Source organism: Sapajus apella, unplaced genomic scaffold, assembly GCF_009761245.1.
Source record: "Sapajus apella isolate SASKATOON/1434 unplaced genomic scaffold, GSC_monkey_1.0 scaffold109, whole genome shotgun sequence".
Classification (NCBI taxonomy): domain Eukaryota; kingdom Metazoa; phylum Chordata; class Mammalia; order Primates; family Cebidae; genus Sapajus; species Sapajus apella.
Genome location: NW_022437049.1, coordinates 1,883,079 through 1,891,648, shown reverse-complemented (window position 1 = coordinate 1,891,648; position 8,570 = coordinate 1,883,079). Strand labels below are relative to the sequence as shown.

The following is an 8,570-nucleotide window of genomic DNA, read 5'->3' as shown; positions in this document are numbered from 1 at the left end:
CGCCTCGGCCTCCCAAAGGGCTGGGATTATAGGCGTGAGCCACCACGCCAGGCCACCTGATTCAATTTTTGTGCCTACCAAGAAAGGCACCAAAGATTTCTTTAGGAGGAAATACCTGGTATTCTTATTAAACTTTTCAAAAGACATCGTTTATGTGATCTCACTAGGTTTCTACAGCGTTCCCAGCCTTAGGAGGCAGGCAGAGTGGTATTGCCAATCACATTTTTGTAGACACAGGCTCAGAGAGGTGACATTACCTGCTGGATGTCACACAGCCCATCTGGGACCTCAGGGCTCAAGCCCCGACCTCCTGGCCCCAAGTCTGGCCTCTGCCTGCGGACTCCCAGCTCTTGCTGTTGCTAGAGTGTGTGGTTCCTTTAGTTGGCATGTCCACATTCCTGGGTTGTCCAGGAACACACATTCTTGGAGAGGAAGAGGAATAGATATTTTAGCCACATACAACACACTGAGCTTGCCAGACACCTAATAGGGACACTCAATAAATATTAATTAAAGAATGCAGCCACATTGGCTTACGCGCTGGCCAGATCCTTTAAAGTGTCAAGAATATTCCATGAGAGATTGAGTGTTAGGCTGGAAGGCTATGTGGAGGCGGAGAGGACAGAAACGTATGGAGTAATGGAGTGCATTCTCTTGGAAGATGAAAATACCCACCCGCCCCAGGGGGAACCTATCTGTCACTGTCACAAGCACATAAGGAGGAAGGGAACGTGCGCTTGTGGAGTGCCTTCTGGGACCTGCATTTTTCTTGCTGGAGTGGGATTTATTCTGCTTCTCCTGTAACTTCTGCATCTCCAAGGCCAGTGGCTGACAATAGGGAAGAGCTGGTTGAGACCAAGGGTGGGTGCGACTCGTGGGGTGTGCAGTGGGGTGGGCAGGAGAGAGAATGGATGGGCCCACCCTCTCCTAGTGCCATGAGGGATTTACTGCCCACTGAGTAGGTGCTCTTCAGCTTGTCTGTCTTGACAGCAGAGGTCTACTTGGATAGGCAGTTCTGGGCACACACCACCAATTGTCGGGGTCTCTCCCCTAGTCTGAGTGTTCATGCTCACACAGCTGGTGTACCCTGGAATCCAGGGGCTTGGAAGAGGGGGAAACTGAGCTGGAAGTGGAGAGTGAGGCAGAGGCCTGGATAGGAAACCCCTGGGGAGCCCCCAGCCTGAGGGCTGCTGCCCATTAGACTAAAGTGCCAGGAGGAGGAAGGACATGGGGGCAAACGGGGGTCTCAATTCCACCCAGAGCCTGTGCCTGCCCTCTGTGCCTACCCTCTGTGCCTACCCTCTGTGCCCACCCTCTGTATCTAGCCTCTGTGCCTACCCTCTGTGCCCACCCTCTGTGCCCACCCTCTGTGCCTACCCTCTGTGCCCACCCTCTGTGCCTACCCTGTGTGCCCACCCTCTGTGCCTACCCTCTGTGCCTACCCTCTCTTTGCATTGGGAACTGTTGCGTGCAGAAAGCACAAGTGAGGAAAGTGGGGCTCCTCTGGGAAAGCCAGAACCCAGACATGGATCAGGCTCCTGGGGCTTTTTCAGATGAGCTCATCCCTGCTTTCCTAGGCCTCTTTTGGCATTGAATGGCATTTTCCTTTGGTTCTTTCAAAAGCAAGATGTGTTTGTGTAATTTTAAACAAGTGACCAATTTCAGATTAACGTCAGAGAGTTTCTTCATCATCTCCATCATCAAATTTCACTTAACATGCTCTGCCCATTCCAAGAGAAAAAGAGGAATGAACGTGAGCTCTATTTGGACATACAGCCATTTAGTCCAAAAATGCAGCCGGCAGAGATTCCACAGCTGGAGAGCTGACTGGTAAGCACCCTGTATAAGTGAACGTGCTCAGCGGGACGGAAGGAAGAGGCCTGAGGGGATGTGGGAGGGAAGGGAAGGGCTCCGGGTCACTCAGGGTTTTGTATGCCCAGGAAGGGAATTTGTCTTTGATCCAAGGGCGTGCAGAAGCCCCGCGGGGTGGTACTGCCCTCAGACCAGCACTGAGCCCGGCTGCCTGGCAGGGGAGGGGGACTGGGTGGGTCTGAGGAAGACGACAGAGGCTAGGCTAAGGTGTGGACCAGTCCCAGACAGATGCTGGGTGGCTGTGGTGTGTGGACCTGGAGAAAAGCAGATGAGTGGAGAGGCATTTTGGAGGTAAAATGGATAGAACTGGAGTTGATAGGATAAGAAGTGAGGGAGAGGTTTGCTGTTCTTGGTTTCTGGCTGTGACCACTGGATGGTGAGGACTGAGCTTTCTGAACATGGAGTTCTGGAGGAAATGCCTCCAGAGTGTTTGGGAGTGTCAGAGGTGGTTGAACCAGGGCAACTCCATCTTGAATAGGGGCTGGGTAAAATGAGGCTGAGACCTACAGGGCTGCATTCCCAGAAGGTTAGGCATTCTAAGGCGCAAGATTAGATAGGTCGGCGCAAGATACAGGTCAAAAAGACCTTGCTGATAAAACAGGTTGCAACAGGTTGTAAAGAAGCTGGGCAAGACCCACCAAAACCAAGATGCTGATGAGAGTGACCTCTGGTCATCCTCACTGCTACGCACCGTGACAGTTAACAGATTCCAGGGCAACATCGGGAAGTTACCTTACATGGTCTAAAAAGGGGACACATGAAGAATCCACCCCTTGTTTAGCATATAATCAAAAAATAACCATAAAAATGGGCAACCAGCTGTGCTCAGGACTGCTCTGTCTATGAAGTAGCCATTCTTTTATTCCTTTACTTTTTTTTTTTTTTTTGAGATGGAGTCTCGCTCTGTTGACCAGGCTGGACTGCAGTGGTGCAATCTTGGCTCACTACAACCTCTGCCTCCTGGGTTCAAGTGATTCTCCTGCCTCGCCTCCCGTGTAGCTGGGACTACAGGCGCGCGCCACAACACCCAGCTAATTTTTTGTAGTTTTAGTAGAGAAGGGGTTTCACCGTGTTAGCCAGGACGGTCTGGATCTCCTGACCTCGCGATCCTCCCGCCTCGGCCTTCCAAAGTGCTGGGATTACAGGTGTGAGTCACTGTGTGCTCGGCTGAGGCCTGATCTTTTTATTTTATTTTATTTTTTTAAAGACGGGGTTTCACCATATTGGTCAGGCTGGTCTTGAACTCCTGACCTCAGGTGATCCACCCGCCTCAGCCTCCCAAAGTGCTGGGATTACAGGCATGAGCCACCGCGCCCGGCGAGGCCTGATCTTTAACTTGAATCATGTTCTGCCTCGTTGGCTGTAATGATGGCCGCCTAAGACAGGCATGGGTGGCTGGCAGACCAGGTAGAAGGAAACCTGATCTTTCTCTCTCTCTCTTTTTTTTTTTTCCAAACAGAGTCTTGCTGTGTTGCCCAGGCTGGAGTGCAGTGGCATGATCTTGGCTCACTGCAACCTCCACCTCCCGGGTTCAAGTGATTCTCCTGTCTCCGCTTCCCAAGTAGCTGGGACAGGCGCGTGCCACCATGCCTGGCTAATTTTTTGTATTTTTAGTACAGACGGGGTTTCACCATGTTAGCCAGGATGGTCTTGATCTCCTGATCTCGTGATCCGCCCGCCTTGGCTTCCCAAAGTCCTGGGATTACAGGCGTGAGCCACCCCACCCGGCCAAGGCTTGATCTTTCTCTTCATCCCCTTTTGTATTCTTGGAATTGTGTACCACTCTGCATGCATTGTATTCAAAATGCATTCAAAAATCAATAAAACAGAAGAAGCAAACAAAAGGTATCAAATAATTTGACTTCTGGAAAAATACACTACAGTGTTCAAACTTGACCGCGGACGGTGGGTTCCGGTGTTTGGACTGATGACGGGGACTCTCTGGGCTATGTAACCTTTATAATTCCTCCTGGCTCTAACCTCATTTTGACTGCATTTCTCCAACTTTTTCTTTTATGGTCTACCAGACTCTAACAATGTGAAATAACATCATCTTCCCCCAACCTTGAAAGCCTTCAAAATAAATGTTTATGGGATAGAGGGGGATGAAAACTAAATTGGGCACTGCAGAATCCTGCCCACTGGGTATCTCCTCTCCATGAAAATGAATCCCTCTTCACTTCCTCCTTGCATCTCGTAATTACCAGGGGAGATATTTCCAGGACACAGGAAAATATGTATGACTCATAGTAGTACTAGAAAAGAACTCAAAACACATTGTTTTTTCACTTAGCCCTCTCTTATTCCAACAGGGTAAAGATTTCCCCAGCTCTTTGACAGAGTTCTAATTGGTCCTTATAAAACCCACCCAAGGGGCCGGGCGTGGTGGGTCGCGCCTGTAATCCCAGCACTTTGGGAGACTGAGGCCGGCAGATCACTTGAGGTCAGGTGTTCGAGACCAACCTGACCAACATAGCAAAACTCTGTCTCTACTAAAAATACAAAAATTAGCCGAGTGTGCTGGTGCACGCTTGTAATCCCAGCTGCTCAGGAGGCTGAGCCAGAAGAATTGCTTGAATCTGGGAGATGGAGGTTGCAGTGAGTTGGAATCACACCACTGCACTCCAGCCTGGGCAACAGAGCGAGACTCTGTCTCAAGGAAAAAAAAAAAACCCCACACAAACAAAATCCCAGCCACAAGAAAAAGTAGCTTCCTTCTTCATTACCCTATCACTTGGACAATTATCTCCTCTAAAAACTCATTTCCTAGGCACAGAAGATTAGGCAAAATGTGCTTATTGGGCAGCTCAGACCTCAGAATCCATGATAATATGCTAATTAGCATCTGTGTACCACTTGGTTTACATAGCTCTTGTGGTTTACTGGGGCTCTTGTGGTGTAAACGCCTCCTCCCAGCAACCTGCTGTGAGGACTTTGTTCTTGGAGCCTCACACTGAGTCTGGCACACAGAAGACACGAGACATTGTGAATTTCACATTTGTAGTATGAAGAAGATACACAGACTAGAAACTGACTTTCCTAAGGTCTCGAAGCTAGTAACAGAAAAGTCTATTTAATCCTAAAACTGAGCTGAGGGCCTTTCTAGTCTTGCAGGTCTGCATCAAGAGAATGACCAAGAAGCCTTGGCGGTCACTGCTTCAGTGGGTCCCAGTACGTGCCGGGGGCAGCATGTGCGGCCACCTGTATGACCCCTTTGCTCTAGTCCCAATTCCCTACTACAGGTGAAGCATCACTCATCCCTCCGCAGGCTTTCCGTTCTGATTCACCGTTACCTGTGTGTCTCATAGCTCAAATCCTAACCAGCACTTACTAGGCAGAATTCAGCACCAGAGTCACCCTTTGAAGGACTTTTGGGGGAGGACTGGGAAAGATAAAAATAGGAAAAAAAATTAAGAAAACAGAAAAGGATAATTTGGTAGCCCAAGGTGACCAGGAACTTGGGGCTGCCCAGTTGAGTGTGGCTGGAATTTGGAATGAAGAACTTGTCTGCAACATGGACAGTGAGAAACACCACCAGGGCCCCTCACGGTCCATCTGGGTTAGGCTCAACACTTATTTCCTTGCTTTGTTGTCTTTAAAATCAAATTTTTGACTGGGCATGGTGGCTCAAGCCTGTAATCCCAGAACTTTGGGAGGCTGAGGTGGGTGGATGACCTGAGGTCAGGAGTTCGAGACCAGCCTGACCAACATGGCCAAACCCTGTCTCTATTAAGACATGGTTGTGGGTGCCTGTAATCCCAGCTATTCAGGAGGCCAAGGCAGAGAATTGCTTGAACCTGGGAGGCGGAGGTTGCAGTGAGCCGAGATTGCACCAATGCACTCTAGCCTGGGTGACGGAGGGAGACTGTCTCAAAAAAAAAAAAAAAAAAAAAAAAAAAAAAAAAAAAAAATCAGCTAACTGTATGTCTCTCCATTTATACTATAATGACAAATGATAATTTTTAATTTTTTGTTGTTGGCATATGAGAGCATTATTTAAGTACCCCCATTCCTGAGGCATCTCAGCCAACTTCACTGCTAAGGGCACTTTTCTTCCACTTGTCTTAAAACTGGCATAACTTCCTAACATGACAGTTTGACTCAGGTAAGCCCTGCTCTTTATCTGAGGGGTGGAGATCATGGCCATCTCTATAGTTATTTGAGGAGAAACTTCTCTTTAACTGTAGATGATCTAGTGTTTTTCCTCCAATGTTTTTCTACAGGAGAAAACTGCCTTCTGAGGGAGATACCCTCCCAGAACCCACTGCAGGGACCTCACTTTCATCACTGACTTCCTATGGCTTGGGAGTGTTTATAGATAAAGTTATACTCTTAGGTGATAAATGTAGCGTGGGTATTGAAAGTTAGCTCGAAGAGGCCGTGTGTGGTGGCTTACACCTGTAATCCCAGAACTTTGGAACACTAAGGTGGGCGGAACACCTGAGGTTGAGAGTTCGAGACCAACCTGACCAACATGGAGAAACCCCATCTCCACTAAAAATACAAAAATTGGCCGGGCATGGTGGTGCGTGTCTGTAATCCCAGCTACTCAGGAGGCTGAGGCAGGAGAATCACTTGAACCTGGGAGGCAGAGGTTGTGGTGAACCAAGATTGCACCATTACATTCCAGCCTGGACAACAAGAGTGAGACTCCGTCAAAAAAGAAAAAGAAAAGAAAAGAAAATTTAGCTGCAAGAAAACAAAATTTCGTTCCTTTTTTTTTTTTTTTTTGAGACAGGTCCTGGTTCTGTCACTTAGGCTGGAGTGCAGTGATGCAATCTCAGCTCACTGCAGCCTCTAGCTCAGAGCCTCAAGCAATCCTCTCACCTCAGTCTCCAGAGTAGCTGTGACTACAGGCATGTGCCACCGTACCCAGCTAAGTTTTGTATTTTTTGTAGGGACAAGGTCCCACTATGTTGCCCAGGCTGGTGTCCAATTCGTGGGCTCAGGCAATCCTCCCATCTCAGCTGCCCAAAGTGCTGGGATTACACATGGTGAGCCACCATGCCAGGCCTCATTCCACGTGTGGTGGCTGATATTTGCAATCTTTTCTTTTTTGTTTTCTTTTTGATAGGACAATTAGGACTCTGATCACCTTTGTCTGACTAGTCAACTCAGCCAATCTAGTCCAAAGTATTTCTTCCTTTGGGACACCTTTTGAGGCCTCTCCATACAGAGTAAGTCCCTTAACTTTCTGTTCTTAGAGATAGCGCCTTCATTCTTGCTGTCGGGTGGCACAGATCCCATTTCATGAGTGTTCGTGGCTCTCCTAGGCTATGGGCTTCCTGAGGGCAAAGGCCAATTAACAGTGACATTTATATCCCTTAGAGGTCTCTCCTGGATCCTGGCTCAAATCAGCTCCAAATCAGTGCTGGCTAAATGAATTGAGAATCATGTGAACACATTTCTGTTCCAAAAAGGAAAGCTCTCATTTTCTCAGATGGGGCAGGCTCCTTCCGACAGCAGTATTTATTGTATTTATCTTTTTATTTTTGACATGGAGTCTCACTCTGCTGCTCAGGCTGGAGTGCAGTGGGGTGATCTCGGCTCACTGCAACCTCGATCTCCTGGGGTTCAAGTGATTCTCCTGCCTCAACCTCCCAAGTAGCTGGGATTACAGGGGCACACCACCATGCCAGGTTAATTTTTTTTTTTTTTTTTTTTTTTGAGACAGAGTTTCGCTCTTGTTACCCAGGCTGGAGTGCAATGGCGCGATCTCGGCTCACCACAACCTCCGCCTCCTGGGTTCAGGCAATTCTCCTGCCTCAGCCTCCTGAGTAGCTGGGATTACAGGCACGCACCACCATGCCCAGCTAATTTTTTGTATTTTTAGTAGAGACGGGGTTTCACCATGTTGACCAGGATAGTCTCGATCTCTTGACCTCGTGATCCACCCGCCTCGGCCTCCCAAAGTGCTGGGATTACAGGCTTGAGCCACCGCGCCCGGCTCCATGCCAGGTTAATTTTTTTGCAGTTTTAGTAGAAATGGGGTTTTACCATGTTGGCCAGGCTGGTCTCAATCTCCTGACCTCAAATGATCTGCCCGCCTTGGCCTGCCAAAGTGCTGGGATTACAGACAAGAGCCACTGAGCCTGGCCCCAATGCAGTATTTCCTTGTATTTATTAGGCTGTCCATCCTGGGTTAGGACTTGCACCTGACTGATATCTGGAATGACTTTTGATTAGGATGGGCGTGTTTCCTCACTGACTCTGGCCAAAGTCATGATGAAGCAGGCTCCACCCTTGCCGTCTGGGATGAGACATTGGCCTCTGTTGTCACCAGCCTCTTCCTGTAGTAACTGCCTCACAGAGACAGAAGCCGTCTACAGCATCATTTCCATGTGGGACCTTGCCAACTTGTCCTTTTCTATAAGGACATCAGAACAACACATTCCAGGAAATGAGAAAAGCAGGCAGAGATTTTTTTAAAATTCTAAAATTTGTGTTTTTTAAAAAATTATTTTATTTATTTTTGAGACAGAGTTTCCCTCTTGTTGTCCAGGCTGGAGTGCAGTGGTGCATTCTCAGCTCACCAATACCTCTGCCTCTTGGGTTCAAGTAGTTCTCTGGCCTCAGCCTCTGGAGGAGCTGGGGTTACAGGCATGCACCACCACACCTGGCTAATTTTGTATTTTTAGTAGAGATGAAGTTTCTCCATGTTGGTCAGGCTGGTCTTGAACTCCCAACTTCAGGTGATC

General features: G+C 48.4%; 1 long non-coding RNA gene across 1 annotated transcript; it reads left to right on the top strand.

Moving 5' to 3' along the window:
* Positions 1–476: 476 nt before the first annotated feature.
* LOC116537340 lies at positions 477–6,246 on the top strand. Its single transcript, XR_004263081.1, has 3 exons — positions 477–861; positions 1,666–1,830; positions 6,096–6,246. It is a non-coding gene; the product is annotated as an uncharacterized LOC116537340 (long non-coding RNA).
* The last annotated feature ends 2,324 nt before the right edge of the window (positions 6,247–8,570 follow it).